This window comes from Capricornis sumatraensis, chromosome 10 (genome assembly GCF_032405125.1).
Source record: "Capricornis sumatraensis isolate serow.1 chromosome 10, serow.2, whole genome shotgun sequence".
NCBI classification, from domain to species: domain Eukaryota; kingdom Metazoa; phylum Chordata; class Mammalia; order Artiodactyla; family Bovidae; genus Capricornis; species Capricornis sumatraensis.
The window spans coordinates 28,884,702-28,909,131 of NC_091078.1; the positions used below are offsets into that span (position 1 = coordinate 28,884,702).

The 24,430-nt window shown below is 39.1% G+C and overlaps 1 non-coding gene across 1 annotated transcript; it reads left to right on the top strand.

Moving 5' to 3' along the window:
• Positions 1-17,541: 17,541 nt before the first annotated feature.
• Positions 17,542-17,612, top strand: TRNAG-UCC (transfer RNA glycine (anticodon UCC)). Its single transcript has one exon. It is a non-coding gene; the product is annotated as a tRNA-Gly (tRNA).
• Positions 17,613-24,430: the final 6,818 nt, after the last annotated feature.

Consider the following 24,430-nt stretch of genomic DNA (forward strand, 5'->3'; position numbering starts at 1 on the left):
TACCAGTTGTATAATTTTAATGATATAAACTGATATAGTATAGCTGTTGTGCAATGTAGGTAATTTGATGAAATCTAATCATATACTCAGTTCTTAATGTGTAGTGCTCTCCTGATCTTTGACCTTGTGATTTCCCTCTTGATACACAATATCATTTAGTTTGACTCGATGAATGCTTTAAGCTAAATCTGATATTTCCATCTCTTGAAAATCTTAGGCATTCATGAAAATCATGTGAATATTTCTTGTCATCATATTTGCAGCCTTAAGGGCTTCTTGAATATTTGTTTTTCCAGTTTTATAACCAAGGTCTGTAACACTTGCTAGCACAAAATTGACCTGAAGCCATAGTTACCTAGAACTAGTTTTTCTTCATTTGACTTAGAACAATATAATTTCAACTTTGGAGGCACCTCAAAAAACATTTAGTTCAATAAAAGGTTCTGATACTCTCTCCAGAGACCCAGATCTGGAACAGAAGATGATATTGCTATCCCTGGACAGATCATTTTGGAGGCTGCTGGTTCTGTACTCCTACTTTTCTGTTCTTCCTTATGACAGTGGCCCTTTCCTTGTTATCACTGTTTTTCTAGCTCTTCTCTGCATCTGGGTTCCATTTGATCTTCCTGATCATACTTCTAGCATACATAGCTTTCTTTTATACTCTTGACTGCTCTTCTACTCACCATAATACCATCATATTCTTCATGACACTGATTTTCGTATTCTCTATATCTTTTATACTTGTTGATTATTGTTGTTTATTTTTTTTAATGCATAGATCTTTATAGGTAGATATAATCACGATGATCTTATTAGCCAAAATAACATCACACTTTCTTCCAATTTCAAAAACATTTTCCGCTGTGATCCTAAATTCACTGCCAGATCAGATTAGTCCTCAATTACCACCAATTTCTTTGAGGATTTTAAATGAATTCATGTTAAAATATTATTTGTTGAGACTAAGGAGTATGGAAATTTGTAATCATCTGTTGTGAGTATTTAGACTTCTTTAAATGTCCAAGGTTTAACAGTAGTATAGATTAACACAAAATGATCGAGACAGCCTTATAAGTTAAAAAAGAAATGGTTAGGGTGTATTTTACATTATTTTGGTATTTACATGTGTTATCTTAGATTAAAATCTGTGTCTGTCATTTTAAAGTGAGTTGTCTAATAATATTTTCATATTTATAACTGCTGTTTAGAGATAATGCGAAGTTTAGTGCAAAGTCATTATTTTTTAAAGGAAGAATTTGTTAACCTGTCAGCATTGAAGATCATTAGTGGTGATTAAATATGAGAAAAATGGAAATCGATATTTCAACTGAAGTCCCGATTAAAGTGTGACTGTGGCAAAGGTGGCAGATGAGAATATATTCTTTATTTGTGCAGGATTTAGTAATCATCTTTTCACTGCTCTTCTTTATCTCTCAGAAACTGTAACAATATCCTAATTTTAAATTCTCATTAAAATTAGATGGTTATTGCTTTAAAGGGTAATTGCTCAACAGGGGTTGAAATATTTCAAGACTAATATTTTTTCATGCCAGCACAGGTCAAGTCAGCTTTTAAAATGAAGTATATATGGATATTTATGGATGCTTGCCCATTTTCTGGGTTACCTTTGAGATACTGCCATTTACCCAGTGAAAGTGAAAGTCACTCAGTTGTGTCCGACTCTGAGACCCCATGGACTGTACAGTCCTTGGAATTCCTCAGACCAGAATAGTGGAGTGGGTAGCCCTTCCCTTCTCCAGAGGATCTTCCCAATCCAGGGATTGAACCCAGGTCTCCCACATTGCAGGCAGATTCTTTACCAGCTGCCACAGGAGAAGCCCAAGAATACTGGAGTGGGTAGCCTATCCCTTCTCCAGAAGATCTTCCTGACCCTGGAATCAAACTGGGGTCTCAGGTGGATTCTTTACCAAATGAGCTATCCAGGAATCCCTATTTACCCAGTAGAGTTTGCTTATTCTAAATTTCTGGGTATCCCCCCAAAAAAGTCACATATCTAGAACCTCCTGTATGTTTTGCACTGTAGCAAGTTGCAGGAGAGATATAGCCAGAGCCTTTCCTCCCACCCCATCCTCCTTCCTGTCAGGAGTTTATCCAGAGGATGAATAGTTAAGCAACAAAACAACAAAGCAAGTACCATATGAAGCAAAATGGAGGTGTAGACTCTGCCCTGTAGAAGTTTAAAGGAAACAAGAGTGGAGTCTGAGTAGACTGGCTGGGAGAGCTCTGTGCTGGACCTGAGATTTGAACTGAAGCTTGAAGAATTTGACAGTTTTAATTAAGTAGTTGGGAGAGAATAAAAGTTGTGAGAAAAATGGGATTTGTATGAACAATTTAAAAATCACTAATTTGAAAAATTTACACAAAATTTTATGAGACTTAAAAAACATTTAAGAATAAGTACCACATATGTATGCTGTGAAAGTGCTGCACTCAGTTGGCCAGCAAATTTGGAAAAGTCGGCAGTGGACACAAGACTGGAAAAGGTCAGTTTTCATTCTGATTCCAAAGAAGGACGATGCCACAGAATGTTCAAACTACCACACAATTGCACCCATTTTACATCTAGCAAAGTAATGCTCAAAATCCTTCAAGCTAGGCTTCAACAGTATGTGAACCGAGGACTTACAGATGTACAAGCTGGATTTAGAAAATGCAGAGGAACCAGAGATCAAATTGCCAACATCCATTGGATCATAGTAAAAACTAAAGAATTCCGGAAAGATGTCTACTTCTGCTTCATTGACTACGCTAAAGCCTTTGACTGTGTAGACCACAACAAACTGGAAATTTCTTCAAGAGATGGCAATACCAGACCACCTTACTTGCCTCCTATGAAACCTGTATGCAAGTCAAGAAGCAAGAGTTAGAACTAGACATGGAACAATGGACTTGTTCAAAATTGGGAAAGGAATATGTCAATGTTGTATATTGTCACCCTGCTTATTTAACTTATATGCAATGTACATCATGAAAAATGCTGGGGTGGATGAAGCACAAGCTGGAATCAAGATTGCTGGGGGAGATATGAATAACCTCAGATAGGCAGATGACACCATTCTTATGGCAGAAAGTGAAGAAGAACTAAAGAGCCTCTTGATGGAAGTGAAAGAGAAGAGTGAAAAAGCTTGCTTAAAACTCAATGTTCAGAAAACTAAGATCATCACATCCGGTCTCATCACTTCATTGCAAATAGATAGGGAAACAATGGAAACAGTGACAGATTTTATCTTCTTGGGCTCCCAAATCACTGCAGATGGTGACTGCAGCCATGAAATTAAAAGATGCTTGCTCCTTGGAAGAAAAGCAATGAAAAACCTAGACAGTGTATTTAAAAGCAGAGACTTTGCTGACAAAGTCCATATAGTCAAAGCTATGGTTTTTCCAGTAGTCATGTATGGATGTGAGAACTGGACAATAAAATAAGCTGAATACCGATGAATTGATGCTTTCGAACTGTAGAGCTGGAGATGACTTTTGAGAGTCCTTTGGATAGCAAGGAGATCAAATCAGTCAGTCCTAAAGGAAATCAACCCTGATTATTCATTGGAAGGACTAAACTGAAGCTGAAGCTTTAATACTTTGGCCACCTGACACAAAGAGCCAGCTCACTGGAAAGGACCCTGATGCTAGAAACGACTGAAGGCGGGAGCAGGAGACGACAGAGGATGAGGTGGTTGGATGATATCACCGACTCAATGGACATGAATTTGAGTAAGCTTCAGGAAATGGTGAAGGACAGGGAAGCCTGGCATACTGCAGCCATGGAGACCCAAAGAGTTGGACACAACTGAACAACAACAACAAAATATATAAATAAATAGTGGTGTGTGCACAGTGACAAGGGTGTCCCTCTCTACGAGACATCCACTAGTACCGTATTTCTTCTAGGATAGATAGTCTATGCACACTAAAATGTTCAGTGTCTGTCTATCAATTTGTCTCTCTTTTCCTGGACCTGACTCTCTCTACATAGAGATATTGAGATATCTTATTCTTAGTATAGCTCATCTCTTTATATGAAATAACCTACTTTAAGTGTTTTATCTACTCATCTACTGATGGATGTTTAACTTAGTTTTAATCTTTTATAAATACTACTGCTGTAAATATCTTGGACATTTATCTTTGCACCTATGTGTCAATGTGTCTGTAATACATTCCTAGAAATTTAATTCTGGCAGCAAAAGATGGGTACATTGTCAGTGTATAGATGTTACCCTATTTCCCTCACAGACTATCTTCCATTTGGTCCCATATTTTCCTATCAGCAGCATATGGTAGTTCCTGCTTCCCCATAGCCCCATAGTCATAGAGTATGGTCAAACTTTTTGATATTTGTCAACACAAAAGATGAAAAATGCATGTCCTTGTGGTTAAATTGGTGTTTCTTAGTCTTGTGGTTCAGTTGGTAAAGAATTCCCCTGCAATATAGGAGACGCTGGTTCGATCCCTGGGTCAGGGAAGATCCCCTGGTGAAGGGAATGGCAACCCACTCCAGTATTCTTGCCTTGGAAATCCCAAGGACAGAGGAGCCTGGTGGGCTACAGTCCATGGATTGCAAAGAGTTGGACACAACTTAGTGACTAAACCACCACCACAGTTTTACAAGAATTTAAGTAATATAAATAGCATAGTTCCTCATGGACTATTTAAAATAGGATGTTTTTTTAAAGGATTTGTTATGAGTTTTTTATGAGAAAGAGTATTCATTGGATCAAGTTTCGGTAATATAAAAAAGCTAGACCAAGGGTGAACTGAATCATGTGGGGTATGTGGATTACAAATTACTTCTACCAGTTTCTGGCTTTCACAGTTTAAACTCATTAAAGTCAGAAAGAGGGATGGAATGCTTCAGCCTCAGCCTGGTACCGGCTGGGCTCTCACTGCTTGAATGAATGACCTGGTGAGTGAGCAGGCATCTTAACCATTAGAAAGGTGAGGGTTTTTTTACCTTAAAAAGACAAACCTCCTGGTATATTTTTATCCTCTAGTCATCTCATGTTTTAAATTCTCTTCACCCAAAGACTAGTGAAGGAAGGATCAAAGAACGGGCATTTTATCACCCTGAAGTCACAAATGATGTAATTTATAGATAAAATAGCTCTGGGTTTCTTTGTGTGATTTAACCTCCTTCTTTATATCCATACCTGCTCTGAGGCATTTTGTAACTTAATAAAGCTGTAGGGTTTATCTTTTTAGTAAGAAAACAAAACAAAACTGCTTACAAGGGAAAAAAAATCCAGCTGATTCAAACATTCTTAGCATTTTTCATGTGGTCTGGTGTATTGAAGGGAGTACTGTCCCCCAAGTACATGAGGATGCAGTTGGGATTTTAGGATACATTTCTATGATGGTAACAGCAATGTGGACCTCAGCCATAAGAAAAGAACCAGACAATTACTGGGGGAGGGAACTCTTCTGTTTTTGTTTAAGTACCATCCAATGAGTCCAAAATTCACAGCAAAGGAAGAAAAGAAGAAAAAAAAAAAAAAAGCCAAACAGTTGGTTATTGGTGTGTGGTATTCACAAGTATAAGGCAAAGTGAGAGGACGTTTCTTGGCACGACTGTCATATTCCTAAAGAAACTACAAATGTGTTTACAAATGAAGAACACACTCTTCCACGGCAGCCCAGTCCCAAGGAAGTGGCTCTCACGTTGCTCGCTCACAAATGGAAGGGACCCGCCAGGAGCTCTGCCTACTGTGGCAGATGAAAGAATCCTCACTAATAGGCAAAACTCCAGTCACCTGTTTCTGCAGAAAAGCCTCAGCTTTATTTTTACCCTGAGCACAGTGATCTCCTGATTTAGCCTTTTGGGGAAAGCCTTCAGTATTCTATGACAACCCTGTATTTCCTTTCCCAAAGGAACATCTCCTTTGCCAGAGCCACATTTTAGCCTAGAAAGTCATGCGACTTCCTCTCCAGTCTCACTTTTAGGAGTACTCTAGAGACTATGGGTGTTATTCTTCAAGCTATTTATAGCAAAGAGAGTTAAATGAAAGCTGGGTTCTGTGTGATTTGGAGGTTATTTTTAGTACCTTCAGCACTTTCTAAAACTGCTGGCTTCTATGAGCAGGATGTGAAATCACTAGGTTTCTTTCTTTACATGACCATAGCGCAGTAAAAAGGGAAGGAAAGAAAATGTATATTCCCTCATATTTTGAAATCTGTGAATTTGCTCACTGTTTCCATATAGTTGGACATACCTTTTATTTTCTGAACAAAACTGGATTGAGTTTAGTATCTCTATTGGTTCACCAATTAGAAGAGTGGTGCACACTTGGAAAGAATGTTGTGTGTGTGTTAGAAGCTCAGTTGTATCTGACTCTTTGTGACCCCATCAACTGTAGCTTGCCTGGTTTTTGTACACGGAATTCTCCAGACAAGAATACTGGAATGGGTTGCCATTCCATTCTCCAGGGGAATCTTCCCAACCCAGGGATTGAACCTGGGTGTCCCACATTGCAGGCAGACTCTTTACCATTTGAGCCACCAAGGAAGCCAGATGGTAAAGAGTTTAATATCTCGATTGGCTCATTGATTAGAAGTGTGTGCACACTTGTGAAAAATGTTGACAATGTAGAAGACAACTGATCAGAAAATGAAAATCCCCCTTTACTCCTGATTCAACAAAACTCTCCTTAATGACATGTTTGGAGGAGACCCTGGCAGGTTCTTTTTTTTTTTGCATATTCTGATTACATGGAAAAGTGTACACACATATATGCTTGTGTTTGAACCTAATGTAATATTATATATTCTTTCTTGAAGCTTTGCTTTTTCCCATTTGCCAGTATATTTTGATTGTACTGCATGCCAATACATGTAGAATTATTAACCTCTTAATTATCTGATGTTCTGTTATGACTGTGCTATACTTTAGCAAACCAGTTACCTTTTGATGTATTGTTGTTGTTGTTTAGCCACTAAGTCATGTCAGACTCTTTGTGACCCAATGGATGTAGCCTGCCAGGCCCCTCTGTCCGTGGGATTTCCCAGGCAAGAATACTGGAGTGGGTTGCCATTTCCTTCTCCAATCTTTTGAAGTATATTTATTTTATTTCCAATTTTTCACTACTAGAGGCTGCTGCAATAAATATCCTTGTATGTTGTAAGAATGAATACTCATGCAAATACTTCTATAAGGTTTGGAATGAAATTTCAGTATACACAATAAGAAACAGCTGCAGATTTTTTGCATTTTAAATGAAAGAAACCACTTTCTTTTAATCTTCTGTGATCTATATGTGACAGTAGATCAGGCCAAAGACACGCCACAGTCTTAGAGTACATCCTTAATTTTTTAAAACTTCTCTAAGAATTAGAGACCCCAATGACATTGACAGCTACAATAAAATTTTTTAACTTTTTTAAAACTTTAAAGATTAAAAAAAAAATTTTTTTAAGAAAATTTTTAAATGAGCAAATTGGCACTTAATGACAGGCTTTTCAAAGGTAGTGTTATTTTAGGAAACGAAGTAGAGACTAAAGCCAGTGGCTGCATTGGTGACAGGGTCCACTAGCTCTCCACTCTGGGTGCCATGATGCAGGAGTTTGCCTAAACTCCTGGGTTTGGGGGACATGCTAAGCTGTCCTTTTGTACCTTTGTGAAGCTACCACCATGGTTTCCCTTTGCCTTGCTATTAGCACATCTCTATCTCACCATTTTATACTTTCACTTAACTGACCATATTTAGCATTAATTTGACAAATGGATTCCTAATGTGCTTCTAGATGAAGCTAGAGTAGCAATTAAACCCAGTTGTAATAACCATGTTTTAGAAAGATACCCGTTTGTAACACCACCCTTATGGCAGAAAGTAAAGAAGATCTAAAGAGCCTCTTGATGAAAGTGAAAGAGGAGAGTGAAAAAGTTGGCTTAAGGCTCAACATTCAGAAATCTAAGATCATGGCATCTTGTCCCATCACTTCATGGGAAATAGATGGGGAAACAGTGGAAGCAGTGGCTGAGTTTATTTTTCTGGGCTCCAAAATCACTGCAGATGGTGATCGCAGCCATGAAATTAAAGGATGCTTGCTCTTTGGAAGGAAAGTTATGACCAACCTAGACAGCATTATTAGAAAGCTGAGACATTACTTGTCAACAAAGGTCTGTCTAGTCAAGGCTATGGTTTTTCCAGTAGACATATATGGATTTGAGAGTTGGGCTATAAAGAAAGCTGAGCACTGAAGAATTGATGCTTTTGAACTGTGGTGTAGGAGAAGACTCTTGAGAGTCCCTTGGACTGCAAGGAGATCCAACCAGCCCATCCTAAAGGAGATCAGTCCTGGTGTTCATTGTAAGGACTGATGTTGAAGCTGAAATACTTTGGCCACCTGATGCGAACAACTGACTCATTTGAAAAGACCCTGATGCTGGGAAAGATTGAGGGCAGGAGGAGAAGGGGACGACAGAGGATAAGATGGTTGGATGGCATCACTGACTCAATGGGCATGAGTTTGGGTAGGCTCTGGGAGTTGGTGATGGATAGGGAGGCCTGGTGTGCTGCAGTTCATGGGGTCTCAAAAAGTTGGACATGAGTGAGCAACTGAACTGAAACTGAACTGAAGCCAAAAGGAGAAGAATTCATCTGAAGGATCCAGATGGACCTCATGGACCCCATGGCTGTAAAACACATTGGAACCTCAAAAGAGATTAGAACCCATGCAAAACCATGCAGAACTGAGGGCAGTCCATCTCCCCAGGACCAAGCTGTTTCTCATCTCTCCTCTGTGCTCATCTCCTTCTTTCTTTGGATGATCCATAGTTTCAGCCCACCATTCATAAATAAGCCACAGAGGCCATCTTTACATCACTGCTTGGTTCAGCTACTTTAAGAGAGAACAGTTTTGAAGTCCTGATTCCAAATTCCTGGGACAGACTATTTCACAGGTTGGCTTAGTCATGTGTTCACCTCGGGATCGTCAGGGAACTGAGGGAAAGGAGTATTAATGTGCCTGGAGGATTCTTCTTACCATTCATGTTCTCCTTCTTAGGTGTTACTGTCTCAGCAAGCACTTCCCCACCCACCCAAAATGTGCCCCTTGCCCAAGACTTTCCCTGTCATGATTATTTCATGGCATTTGATCTTGAACTACTTGTTTTTTGTTGTTTTGCTCCCATTAAAATGTTAGCTTTGTGGCATAAGGAAATATTCATTTTATTAATTCCTATAATTCCAGGGCCTAATATAGTGCTTTGCTTAGTAGGCACTCAATATATACATGTTGAATGAATACACAGATGGGCAGACATAAAAGATGCTCCTATATCTTGCAGAGGCTGTCCTATGAATATTTTTAATGACTAATGAAACCATATATTTCAGGCTTCACTGGGAGTTATTTTTTCCTATGTGTATATTTGACTCTCTTATTTGGTAAATCATATCTTTCACTGCTTTCTGTTTTAAATAGAATTTGCCAGCTTTAAATTGCTTATGGTTTTATTAATTTAATTTTCACAGCAACCACTCTGGGTAAAGAAGTCAAGAATTATTTTATTTGGTGGAAGCATTAACTGGGATACTGGAGAATTTTGTACTTTTTTCTAAGCCAAAAACCTAGTAGATTATGGATCTCACTATAGAACCCAGGCCTTCTGGTTCCTATGCCTGGGTTAATTTCAGTAATATCTAGCTCCTAGGATTCATTATTTGCCATTAAGAAGGAACTTTCAGTTCAGACCCAGAAGTGGTTTTTCTTAATAAGATATAGCAAGGGATCATGTTAAAAAAAAAAATGGTATGGCATATACCTTAAAATTCCTGTGGACTCGTTTTTGTATATATGAAATTTCTAATAGAGACATATTTTCATAAACCTCTATTTCAATGTCAGTCTCATTGAGACGTTTCAGCTGTGAAGGGTTCATTTCTTGTTTGCATCGGTAGCCTGCTTTATGTTCCCCTTGGTTATGGATCTCTGAAGATGTAATACCAGAGAACAAATGCTATGACACTGGCATCCTTCTGCATTTAGCTTTTGCCGCTACTCATTCACTTGTGTTAACAGAGAGATTACAGGGTCCTGTGTGAAGGAGACTTCATGGATACAGACTGGGTTGGTTAAACGTATATAACCACTAATAACAAACTGTAAATTGAAATGTGCTTGCAAAATATATCTACTAGAAATTGTTTCAGTAACTATAATACAGAGATTATCATTTTAAACATACTACTCTTTTTTGAGAAGGTGTAAAAATAGGAGGTCAAACCAGTCAATTCTAAAAGAAATCAACCCTGAATATTCAGTGGGAGGACTAATGCCGAAGCTGAAGCTCCAATACTTTGGCCACCTGATGCAAAGAGCCGACTCATTGGGAAAGACCCTGATGCTGGGGAAGATTGAAGGCTGGAGGAGAAGGGGACAACAGAGGATGAGATGGTTGGATGGCATCACTGACTCAGTGGACGTGAGTTTGAGCAAACTCCAGGAGATGGTGAAGGACAGGGAAGCCTGGCGTGCTACATGCAGTCCACGGAGTCGCAGAGTCGGACAACACTAAGCAAAAGAACAACAAAATAATAGTTAAAATGAACTATGGGTCTCGTGAGCAGTAAATGTACATTTACTACTTTCTATATGGAGGAAATTGGAAGTTTTAAACGTAGAAGGAAAATTCCACTAAAAGAATAACTGCATACATAACAGTGTATGTTAAATGTATATGAACATTACTTTGTATCTGCCCCAGTGTCTAGCAGATTTCATAGCATGTAGAATAGACTGTGGATATTTTGTTAAGTGATCAAGTAAATGAATGGCTAAATAATTGAACAAACTTCCAAGCAGAGTGATTAAAGCAAAATTTTAAGAGACAATGTGGGGGCCAGAAGATGAGTATTCCAGGCATAGGGAATTAACATGAGTAATGATTTCCTCTTCCAAGGAAACAAAAGATAACAAACATTACCGTGAGGAGCTGGTTGTTCAGAATCGTGTACACTAGATTACAGGAAAAGTCCAGTGTACAAGACTTTTCTTAAATGGTAGATAGTAGGTTGTTTTTAATTGGAATTCTGTAAATTTCCCCTTATCTGTTATTCTTATTCACCACAGAACCTTTTCTTTGACCTATTCGATTTCAATCATCGTCCTGAAATATCTACTCTACTTTTAAAACCAACTGTCAAAGGACATGTGACCCAACCCAAATATGAAGCCATGATTAGCCTCATGGTTAAAGAATAACACAAAATTACGTATAACCATGTTTGACCTGCTCAGAATAAAATGGCATTTCTCTGAAAGTGGTTTTGATGAGCTTAGAGTCCTTACTGTTATTTAAAAAAGAGGTTTAGAATTTATTCATTTTGATATTACATTTTAAATTTATTCCTTCGTAAGAATGACTCATCATGAATCACACATTATAGGAGCATCTTAGTCATTGTACACAAATGAAATTGTGACATGAAAGAAAATGAAATGTCACCTTGTTTGTTCCATGATGTTAAGTGTGGCTTACAAGTCATATTTTATTTGAGATTATGTTAATATGGCTGATGAAATTACAGAATTTCATCATATTTTAAACAATCAATTATGAAAATGTTTACTTCTATATGTAATGATTTCAATAATATTTATTTCATTTGAGCAATAATTTATTTTCTTAATATAGAAAGTTGTAAGTACACTTTGTAAATTTCAAAAGCAAACTTCTTTTGACCAATGACAATTATATATATATGATAATTATATACATATTGAAATATATATATTATTGGAATTATATATATGTGTATTAATGTTGGCTGACTAATCTGGTGGGTTATATCACAGAAACTTTACTCAGCACCATCACTTATTCTATTTTTGTGCGCCTGAGAGAGATTCCTATGTGGCAATTTGTTGTTGTTGTTGTTCACTCACTGAGTCATGTCAGACTATTTTCAACCCCATGGACTGCAGAAAGCCAGGCTTCCCTGTCCTTCACCATCTCCTGGAGTTTGCTCAAACTCATGTCTATTGAGTTGGTGATGCCGTTTAATCATTTCATCCTCTGTCGTCCACTTCTCCTCCCTCCTTCAGTCTTTCCCAGCATCAGGGATTTTTCCAATGAGCTGACTGTTTGCATCAAGTGGCCAAAGAATTGAGCTTCAGCTTCAGCTTAGTCCTGCCAATGAATATTCAGGGTTGCTTTCCTTTGAGATTGACTGGTTTGATCTCGTTGAAGTCTAAGGGACTCTCAGGAGTCTTCTGCAGCACCACAGTTTGAAAGCATCAATTCTTTGGTGCTCACCTTTCTTATAGTCCAACTCTCATATCTTTACATGACTACTGGAAAAACCATAGGTTTGACTATACGGAACTTTGTTGGCAAAGTGATGGCTCTGCTTTTTAATATCCTGTCTAGGTTTGTCACTTTTTCCAAGGAGCAAGCATCTTTTAATTTCAAGGCTGCAGTCACCATCCGCAGTGATTTTGGAGCCGCCCCACCCCACCTCCGCAAATAACATCTGTCACAGTTTCCATTGTTTCCCTATCTATTTACCATGAAGTGATGGGACTGGATGCCACAATCTTCGTTTTTTTAAGCTAGCTTTTTCACTGTCCTCTTTCACCTTCATCAAGAAGCTTTTTAGTTCCTCTTTGCATTCTGCCATTAGAGTGGTATCATCTGCATTTCTGAGATTGTCGATTATTCTCCTAGCAATCTTGATTCCAACTTGTGGTTCTTCCAGTCTGTCATTTCTCATGATATGCTCTGCGTAAAAGTTATATAAAAGCCTTAAATACTCCTTTCCCAAGTTCGAACGAGTATGTTACTTCATGTCCAGTTCTAACTGTTGCTTTTTGACCTGCATACAGGTTTCTCGGGACAGGTAAGGTGGTCTGGTATTCCCATCTCTTGAAAAGTTTTCCACAGTTTGTTGTGATCCATACAGACAAAGGCAATTTGAGATTCTCAATTGAGGATGATCTCCATTGTTCTCTTTAAAAGTACTCTTATATCATAATCTTAAAGTAATTAGTATATTCAAGAGATACATGGAAAATCTAAAACTACATTTGCATTACATTAAACTGCTGAATTGTTTAACATGTCACTTTAAAATTTTTCCCCAAATCTTATACCAGTGCTGAAAAAAGCAGAACCTCTATGACAATGCTGTTTTGGAAAATAAGATAGTTATTTTTATTCTACAAAATGACAGCCCCCTTTTGAAAACAAAACTCTTGTTTAGTTGAACGTGGAATTTAAAATCTTTTCCCCACATTTTCATTGTTTACAAATCTTTCTACTGATCTGTGATTTCTGTGTGTGCCATTTTCTTCCTGTGTAATTTTTCTTGAAGCAGAATGTCAGCATTAGTATTTTCTGACTCTTGCTGAGGCAGACATTTAGGTTAATGCTTCTACTGGCTTGTTTCAGCCAACTGAGGAACTTTGATTGTAATTCTTGGGATTACTTTAATTTAGAAGAGTGCCAATCTCTTTTTGTGAGCTTGATTTACTCTTGCATAAATCAAATGAAAAGTTCTTATGGCCAGCAGACCTACTTGGTTCTTTAATTCTCAGATGCACTATTATTTCAAGAAGAAGAAACTGGAAGAAAGGAGACATGACTTATCATTAGAGAAGGTGCATTCTGTTGTGGAGATGTCTGTTAACAGTTGACCTGCAGTTAGTGGTTTGGAAGCTTGTTGCTTACCTTTCCTTCCAAGGCAGAAGTGGCCATTTTTTGTTGTTTATATAATTCATCTTTTTTAAATTTAATTTTTATTTTATATTGGAGTATAGTTGACTTATAATGTTATGTTAGTTTCAGGTGAACAGCAAAGTGATTTAGTTATACATATACATATACCCATTCTTTTTCTGATTCTTTCCCCATATAGATTATTTTAGAATAGTGAGTCTGAGTTCTCTGTGCTATACAGTAGGTCCCTGTTGATTATCCTTTGTTTAAATATATAGAAGTGTATATATGTTAATGGCATGAAAAGAGCTCAGAAAAAGGAATTTTGTGCATAAACTTATTTTGAGTATATTATTGGATATTCAGAAAAGAATATCTCTTTCTTTACATAAAAATCATTTTAGAAACTTGCCTATTAAGTGAGGGAAATGAGGGAATATTTTTATGTTTAGCTTGTAGACTTCGATTTGAAAGAAGTTTTGAAGGAGGAAGCAGATGAGCTGCAGGCGGTATTTGTCTCTTTTGCTATTGCATCACTGTCATAGTACATGGCTTTCTCAATTTTTCATGCATATTTTTGAAATTTTTGCATTATTCTGCACAACAAACATTCTGGAGTTTAATAGAAGGGATGCAGGCTATTGCGTCTTTAGAATAAGTTTGTTAAGTTTTTCGTCAGCAGTTATGAAAGTATCTGTGATTAGGAATTTGACAGAAAATAATTATATGGGTTTTACTATATTTAAGAAGAGACAGAAATACTGAGTACGTGAATTCCTGAAAAATGACATAATCAACTTAATAAAACTAGTGTTTGGTCATTCCTAACCTAACAAGGACACAAGTCCTTTGTAAATATACTTATAACAATACAGAATTATTTCCTTTTGTTGTGATTTCTAGTGGCTATCCTCAAGATGAAAATAATTTGATTGTTATTGAATTTAAACAATGAATAGTTATTTCCAAAGTACATATTATGATTGCTTTGGCTGGAGGTTTCAAATAGTTACTTTGCCAATACCAGAATATTCTTTCTCAATGATTATTTCATTATCCCACATGTAAGGAGCCTCTTTAGACATATTTTCCTATTTGCCTCCTCCCCTGAAAAAAAATTTAATATGATTATATTCTGTATGACAATCTGTGCTTTCTGTAGAAAAATAATGCATGATATCTAAAATTGTTTCATTCCCTACCCCCTGACCAGTGTTTTCCCTGGATGGAGGGTGGAGATTGAGGATTCAAGGTCCAGGGTGGATTCCATTCAGCTCTACATGAGTTAAGACCAATACCAAGTCAAGAAATTAAGGCCCCTTTTCTTTATTGCTAAGTAAAGTGAAAGATGGGCTTTTCCAGGTGGCTCAGTGGTAAAGAATCCACCTGCCAGGCAGGAGATTGTAGGCTCCATTCCTGGGTCAGGAAGATCCCCTGGAGAAGGAAGTAGCAACCCACTCCAGTATTCTTGCCTGGGAAATCCCATGGACAGAGGAGCCTGGTGGGCTTCAGTCCATAGTGTTACAGAGTCGGACACTCCTTAGCCACTAAAGAACCAAGTGAAGGATACATAGTTTCCTCACTGATAACATTAGGCTATGATGTCATGTTATTCTACTACATAGAGCTAATTTGTATTTGCAAATTGTGATTCAAAAGAAAAAGAATGATGTTCTCTTCAGATGAAGCAGCTTCCAGAGCCTTCTGAAGTAAAGCGAGCCTATGCCCAGAGAGGACTGATTTGGCTGGACATCACTGAATCAGAAATTTCAGATGACCTTATTTTTTTCTACTGCTAATAAACTAGAGAAATGGACAGTAAGGAATTTTCCAGTCAGGACTTGGCTCACGTAGTGTATTAATTTAATATCTGGGCTGGATCTAAAAGCCCACTGGCACTGAGTGATGATGAAGCTGCAAACATCAGAGGAAAAGGTTTCATTGTTTTAAAAATGACAAATACAATGATTTCAGGTCATCAGCCTATTGTTGTTCAGTCACTAAGTCATGTCTGACTCTTGGCGGCCCCATGGACTGTAGCACTCCAGGCTTCCTTCACTATCTTCTGGGGTTTGCTCAAACTCATGTTCATTGAGTCGATGATGCCATCCAACCATTTCATCCTCTGTTGCTGCCTTCTCCTCTTGCCCTTCAAATTTCCCAGCACCAGGGTCTTTTCCAATGAGATAATTAGCCTCCATTCCGGTGGTAAGGTGTAGTGGTTTGATGAAAAGAAAAATGTGTCTCAAGGTAGTGGCAGCTTTGCAGCCCCAGCTCCAGTGAGCACAGCTGGCCTCTGCAGTTGTGTGGATATTCACCCAGCTGTGATAAAATTGGGTTTGGTTTTGAGACTCTGTGAAGGCTTAACTGTGGAGGCTGTTTGACACTGGTTGATCCTGCTGATGTTCTTTTCTTGAGTTTGTTCCTGGCTGAAAGGCTAGAGAAATATTTTTGCATCTTACAGCCTTGGGACTTTTGTTATAAGCCAGTGGTTCACCAATTGTACTTAATAAGAGACATGTATTTTCCCCATACTTGAAGACAGGAAGTTATCATTTTAACTGTTACACCTGGCTAATGACTATGATTCCAGACTAATTACAGTTTTCTCACATATACTAATAGCTCTAATTTAGAATTTTTTTAATAATCACAGGTAGAACTGACAAGCTTTTGAGAAACGGAAACTTTGTACCATATATCCCCTGGAGGAAATAAAGGTTGTTGCAAATATAATGCCCTGATCTACTGTAATGAGATATTATTATTTTTATTTATTTTTAAATTTTATTATGGGCCTTTCCAGGTAGTGCTAGTTGTAAAGAACCTTCTTGTCACTGCAGGAGATGTAAGAGACATGGGTTCTATCCCTGGATCTACCTCCAGGAGGGTCCCCTGGAGGAGGGCATGGCAAACCACTCCAATATTCTTGCCTGGAGAATCCCATGGACAGAGGAGCCTGGCAGACTTACAGAATCAGACATGACTGAAGTGACTTAGCATGCACACATATTTTATTATTAAGATTTTTCTTCAGTGTGCCTAAGCTTTATACATAGGACTCAATCAGTTTCAAGTAGTAAGCAAATATACATCTTGAAGGCTTCTTGGTATTGGTACTGCAGTTTAGAACATCCATTTATCTTTTATTGTAGAGTCGGCCCTTGACCTTTGCAAATTGAACAGCAGAGTTCTAGCATTTCCCAAGTTACCTTGAGTAATCTGTAATTTTCCTAAGACATCAATGTATTTGGAGTTCTAGAAGGTAAGTAGGCAGAAGCAAGTGACTTGGTGAGCAATCCACTCAGGATTTAGCATCCGTGGCACTGAAATTGCCCTGTATTCCTGTTGCTTCCACATGTGGAGAAAATTATATGCAGGAGGGATCCTTGAACTTAGGGAGCGATATGTCCCTGATTCTTCTGGTTGTATAAATCAGCATGTTCTTGTAATTGTTGCTACTGTTTTGGAATATTAGAGCAGTGATTGTTTCTACCAACTGGAGACTCTAATATGGCCTTCTTGAGAATCACGTCCATAGTGATGAGTGTGACATAAAACCTCAAGTGTGTCATGACAGAAAAATAAAAAATGGAAAAAGAAACCCACTGGAATGAGGCTTGAAATAAAACAATAAGAACAAAAAACTCTTAATTTCTCATTGATTATTTTCATATATGAAGTGTTGTAAGAAGAAATCTTGATATTTGAAATGAACGATAGAATGGTTTTTAAGTCTTGTCTTTCTGGCAACTAGATAAAGTCAAGTGGCATAAAGGGACTTGAGAACAATCCATGTCCTTCTCTCCAGTTTTCTTCCCCATCAAGTTATCTTTTTACATTACAAATTTGCCTTTGGGGAGAATTCCCAGGTGGTCCAGTGGTTAGGACTCAGCACTTCCACTGCTGGGGCCTGGGTTCAGTCCCAGGTTGGGAAACTAAGATCTCACAAGCTGTGTGGTAGGACCAAATAATAATAATAATAATAACCACCTTTGGAGTATAAAACAACTGTTTCCTAAATATAATTCAGGCCAGCTCAAGACAAAAATTACATGCATTACAAATAGTCCGGTCAGAAATGAATTCGGTTTTATCCTGTACTTAGTTCCTCCCTCACCTCTCACACTCAGCTGCTTTTTGCAGCGTCACTGATGCATCTTCCAAAACCCACAGAAATATCTTCTTCTTAACCCCACCTCACAGGGCACTGCTAGGTCATATATTCCCTCGCTTTATCTTTTGTTTCTGAGAAGCACTCACTGATATGTGTGGGAGTGCCTTAGTGGCTTAGACAAGGCAAGCGCCTGCGCTCGGCTGCAGGGGAGCACCCTCCCTGGAGGAGAAACGAGCTCTCATTGGCCGCTGGGAGCTGCTGAGCTTCTTTGCGGTGGCGGCTCATCGCTTCTTCAGCTGGAAAATGGTGGGCTCTTCCTGCATCACACAGATCTAGTTTCAGTTCAGTGGCTCAGTCGTGTCCGACTCCTTGCACCCCCATGGACTGCAGCACGCCAGGCTTCCATCTCCATCACCAGCTTTCAGGGCTTACTCAAATTCATGTCCATCAAGTTGGTGATGCCATCCAACCATCTCATCCTCTGTTATCTCTTTCTCCTCCCGCCTTCAATCTTTCCCAGCATCAGGGTCTTTTCCAAGGAGTCAGTTCTTCACATCAGGTGGTCAAAGTATTGGAGTTTCAGCTTCAGCATCAGTCCTTCCAATGAATATTCAGGACTGATTTCCTTTAGGATGGACTGGTTGGATTTCCTTGCAGTCCGAGGGACTCTCAAGTCTTTTCTAGCACCACAGTTTGAAAGCATCAGTTCTTCAGTGCTCAGCCTTCTTTATGGTCCAACTCTGACTTCCACACATGACTCCTGGAAAAACCATTGCTTTGACTAGACAGACCTTTGTTGGCAAAGTAATGTCTGCTTTTTACTATGCTGTCTAGGTTGGTCATAACTTTTCTTCCAAGGAGCAAGTGCCTTTTAGTTTCATGGCCACAGTCACCATCTGCCATGATTTTGGAGCCCCAAAATATAGTCTTTCACTGTTTCCATTGTTTCCCCATCTATTTGCCATGAAGTGATGGCACCTGAGCCACGATCTTAGTTTTCTGAATGTTGAGTTTTAAGCCAACTTTTTCACTCTCCTCTTTCATTTCATCAAGAGGCTCTTTAGTTCTTCTTCACTTTCTGCCATAATGGTGATGTCATCTGCATATCCCAGGTTATTGATATTTCTCCCAGCAATCTTGATTCCAGCTTGTGCTTCATCCAGCCCAGCATTTCGCATGATGTACTCAGCATATAAGTTAAATAAGCAGGATGTCAGTAAATTTAATCAATCTTAGTCACTCCTTCATTTACATAGACAGGGAGCCCCTGTGTGACCTAGGCCTGGCGCTACCTCCTTTTGGTCTCATAGCCCAGTCCAGATTGGGCAGCAAGGTCATCAGACAGGATGGGTAGGAGATGTCCTCATCAGAACAGTACTTACCATCCTTTAGCCTTCAGAGATCAACTCTACATGCAAAAATGTTGGAGGAACATTTAAAGATATTAAATTGGATTCCTATATATTACACTTTTTGTTGTTCAATTGCCCAGTTTTGTCCAACTGTTTCTGACTCCTTGGACTGCAGCGCACCAGGCGCCCCTGTCCCTCACCATCTCCCGAAGTTTGCCCAAGGTCATGTCCATTGCACTTTTTACTGTATGAATTTTCTGCTGGTTGAGAAAAATTGTTTGTATCCCTCACTCAGCTTTCTTACACACTCCTGAGGGTACTTGTTAAATATTTAGCCACACCTCTTATTAATTACCTTTATCAGGTGTACCTTTTTAAAATAGCACAATGTAATCTCCTTAGCTCAAAGTTCTGACTCACACCTACACTCATAAAATTTTGTATCTTCAATTAGCAAAAAGTATTATATGTGGTAACCATATTTGGTAGCATGTTTGGAAAGGCATGTAGCATCCAAGCTAAGAACCAGTGGACCATAGAAGGTGTTTTCAAAGTGTTTGTACTAACAACTACAGCAGCAATATCAGCCATAATACACAACAGCCATAATATCACTCGGACCTTGTTAGACATGTAGGTTATCAGCCCATCTTCCCCATTCTACTGAATGGGAAACTGGAGCTTGGATAATGCAATCTGTGTTTTAACAAGCCCTCCAAGTCATTCTCATGGATGCTGAAGTTTAAGATCCGTTGTACAACATTAATTATTACCACACATGCTCAACTGAGAAGCTTAACTAATGGCAAGAAGCAGGTATAGGACTGAGTTTCTTTCTGCTGCCATATGCAAATTCATTGCAGTGAAACATTTGGCTTATCACAGTAGACTTTGGTTTTAGGAAGTGATTCTTTGGCTCTGGTTGTGTGTCAGAGTCAGGCTTTTAAACGATGCACATTCCTGGGTTTCGTCTTGGATATTGTTATTGAGTCTGTAACATTAAGGCCCAGGAACCTGTTTTAAATAACCTGTCCAGGTGGGTCCACAGCCAATCAGTGAATTGTTTGTGAATCAGTGATTCTAGACCTGTGCTTTGAGAGGTCATTAACATCACGTGGCACATTTCTGTAGACAGGTCCCTAGCCCAGCTTCCAGGAAGTCCTCTCCATCAGGTCCGGGATGGGACCAAGAACCTTCTTTTCTAACAGGCTCTGGGTGATGCTGGTTCTTGCCCTCAGCACTGATCTAAAATGCTGTGGTGATGACTTTTGAGCTCTTAAATAGATGGCAGACTTATTTACATGAGCTCACCTCCTCTGGCAGACAGCCAGTGATTTTTCTTAGTAAACTGTGTATCTTCCAGAGAGATTTATGTTTATGCAGGCATACATATATTAGTGTTCATATACCGAACCTTCTTTTTAAAAATTTTATTATTTATTGTTTTTGGCTGTACTACGCAGCATGTGGAGTCTTAGTTTCCTGACCAGGGATCGAACCCTCTCTCTCTGCATTGGAAGCCTGGAGTCTTAACCACTGACTGCCAGGCAGGTCCCGCTAAGCCTTCTTTTTTAATTAAAATGCTAACCCTCACTGCTCTGTACCTTTTTTTTTTTTTTTAACCAAAGTAATGTATTGTGGAATCTTCCCATTTTAATACCTGGAGGACTCCTGGTTCTTTGTGTGCAGCTGTGTAGTGCTCATCATTTGCTTGTCCCATAATCTGTTTAAACAGTCTCCTCCTGATGGGTGTAATTGAATTTCCAGACATGGTGTCCACAAATAAACCACAGAGCAGACACCCAAAGTCCCAAAACCTCATGCTTGAGCAAATTGCCTTATATTCTCCATTAGCTCCTCAAGAGATCACCTTCTGGCATTGTTCCATAATTATATTCTCATTGATTCTGAGTAAAGAAGAACAAAAGCTTAGTTTTGATCTGTGTGAAATATAGCTTTTTAAAATGCCCATTGAAATCTTGGACAAAGAGTTCTAATGGGTAAGGAAGGGTGGGGAGTAAGAGTTACTGTGAACACCTTGGCGGCCAAGCCTCTGACTAACATGGTCTTAAACTCAGTCATTAAGAGGCAGCATTTTGCTGGGTGCCATCATGTGTTTTCACAGAAGCAGCGTCTGGCTCAGAGAAATTAAGGTTTATAGACAGTAAATAGTGGCACTAAGGTGTTAGCTTAGTAAAGGTATTATTTCACTTCTTACTGGTCCCAGCACCCTGCGTTCTTCCCTCATGAGTATCTTCAGTTTAAGGACGTCTGTGAAAATGTGGGGGTTCAAAGCCCAGGTCCAGCTCTCCCTATCTGCATGGACTCTGCTTCTTCCTTAGAAGGGCTCATTCTAGGCTGACGTCAATGAGGCACCTAAGGCACAAAGTTCACGGAGACCCTCTCAGAGCCGTGCGCTCGTGCCCTGTATACTTCATCCCTTTACTCTAGTCAGAACCTGTGCCTTAGTGTTCTTGTGTGGAAAATGGGGATAAAAATAATGACTTTCTCAGTTTTTTTTTTTTGGGGGGGGTGAGGATTAATGAAATTGGGGATTAACATAAGTTACATGCATAAAAATATTTAAAACAGTACTTGCCTCACAGTAAGTTCTAGTTCAAGTGAATTATAATTAAAGTTTTGTTTCTTTATTATTCACTTACATAGAACAGTCATAATCCTGCTTAAAGAAATGGAACTCTGAAAGCTAACTTTCTTTTTTAGGAGAACAAAAGAATACTTTATGGCTTTTTATGAGCTTTCTTTTATGACCTGACTTGAAGAAGAAGATGCTGACATCTCCTTTTAAGTCATCATCTTCTAAAGTTCTCCCAACAGAAGCCACTCTTGGGAGGCCACTGGGTGCTTAAGGTTGGCGTCTGTGTTAGGGATAGGGCCTGGATGGTGGGGCTCTGGCAAAGGTTGACCTGCACAAAGGGGTCAGGCCAGGGGCAGGCTTCCTTGTGACTCAACTTTTCTTTTCCTCCCCTTCAGAGGCAGGAGGTGGGAGTGGGGGAATCCCAGCTCTAATGCCAGCTTTTATTCAGTTCCTTTTGAGCATTCCCTCCTACCCACGCTTCCTCCCACCCATATCTCAAAATATTAATGCCTGAGACAGAAAATGAATTCTGAGGCTTTTAAGTAAAGACTTCAAAAATGTCTGTCATGTATCTTTCTATATTTGTAAATTGTTTAAAATGTAGCAGAGCCGGTGTTTGTATATAGATTGGTGATGATGTCTAACAGCTATATCGTCACATCTATGATATAGGCCAGTGCTTCACAAGAACCAAGGCAATCATGATTAAAAGCTGATCAACTAATATTTTTATGGCTTAATTTGTTTCTTTAATAATGAATGTGCCATCAGACAACATGAGTCAATAAATATGGGTTAGGGCTTTGCCATTTTTTGCTTTAGAAGGAGGAATATGAACTCTGCACTGTATGTTTATAGGTACATACCCTGGTGTGTCTGCCTAAGTAGCCCATATATCACCCATCTTTATTTTCAAAATTAAGTGGTATTGATGAAGCCTCCATCAATTTGTGGGGGTGGTGCATGGAGTATCCATTTGTGGCTCTTCCACTGTGTGCATCTGGGAAGACAGTGCTTTAGCTCCTGATTGCACTCTCCTCCTGTGTATGGTTAGGCATTTAAGAACATTCTGTGATCCAGAGTTCAGAGCCTTTGGAAGCCTTTGCTGGAGAATGCACTGCACACTGGGCTGGCCTAGATTGTTGTTTTTAGTGTTCCACAGACAAGTTTTCTCTCACCCTTGTTGTCTACCACTAGTTTAGCTCGGAAGAGCAGCAGCTTCTGCGTTCCCCTGTGAATAGGTCTTTGCTTGCTGTGATAGCATGGTGCTCTTGTGAGCATCCTTGGTGGGCTGGTAGTTTGCAATCATTTGTGGTGATGGTGGACCTGTCTTATCTTTCACAGATGGCTCAAATGTGAAACTCATGAAAATGTCCACATTGTATTAGAATCTTGGCATGATTATAAATGTTCATGGCAACCATCCCTGTTCTTTAGGCCAGGGTGTCCCCACTATTTTGATCATTCAGTCCATTAGTGAAAAAACAGTCTGTTCACTCAGGGTATGACAGTGGTTCTCAAAGGTGATGTTTTTGCATGCCTGGGGAACAATTGACAGCATCTGGAGACATTTTGTTTATTACAACTGAGGAGGGGAATGTATTACTGATACCTAGTGGGTAGAAGCCAGGGATGCTTCTAAACATATGGGATGCATAGGACACCCCCAACCCCCAAACAAAGAACTATGTCACCTCAAATGTCAATAATGCTGAGACTGAGTAGTCCTAATATATAAATTGAACCATAGGAAATTGCACATAATTTCTAACTATACATATTAGAGTGAACCATATGAAATGCTGATGTTCTCTCAGTTTTTATTTATAGAAATGGTAGTTTCATACATTTCGGCATAATTTGTGTAATTATAGATTGTATAAATTAACTATTCTACCAATGAATATTTACATTATAAAATTCACAAAATAGGCTCTTTTAGAGTCTATGACAATAAATATAGTTTTAGCATTTTTGTATTGTATCCCTGTGGATCATTTTGCACATACCCCTTTTGGAAAGTACTGCTCTAGACTGTAGTTTAATCTGGAGTTTGGTGTGATGGCCATTGATTTACTAGGCTAGACTTTCTTATAGTGTGTTCTTTGGTGTGCATAAGGGTTCTCCATGGTATCTGGGGTAACTAGCTGCTGTTTGTAGGGTTCAGTTCAGTTCAGTTGAGTCACTCAGTCATGTCTGACTCTGCAACCCCATGGACTGCAGCACAGGCTTCCCTGTCCATCACCAACTCCCGGAGCTTGCTCAAACTCATGTCCATCGAGTCAGTGATGCCATCCAACCGTCTCATCCTCTGTCGTCTCCTTCTCCTTCTGCCTTCAGTCTTTCTCAGCATCAGGGTCTTTCCCAGTGAGTCAGTTCTTTGCATCAGGTGATCAAACTGTTGGAGTTTCAACTTCAGCATCAGTCCTTCCAATGAATCTTCAGGACTGATTTCCTTTAGGATTGACTGGTTGGATTTCCTTGCAGTCCAAGGGACTCTCAAGAGTCTTCTCCAACACCAACTTTCGAAAGCATCAGTTCTGTAGAAATCTGGATCTGATCTTCTTTGCCACCTGAATTAGGGCCGCTCCTGCTTGCAAAGCTGAGACATTGAGTATCCATTTATATTGCATTTGAAGAGGGAGTTTAGCAGGCAGAAATGACACTCTGACATCCACCGCGTGGGG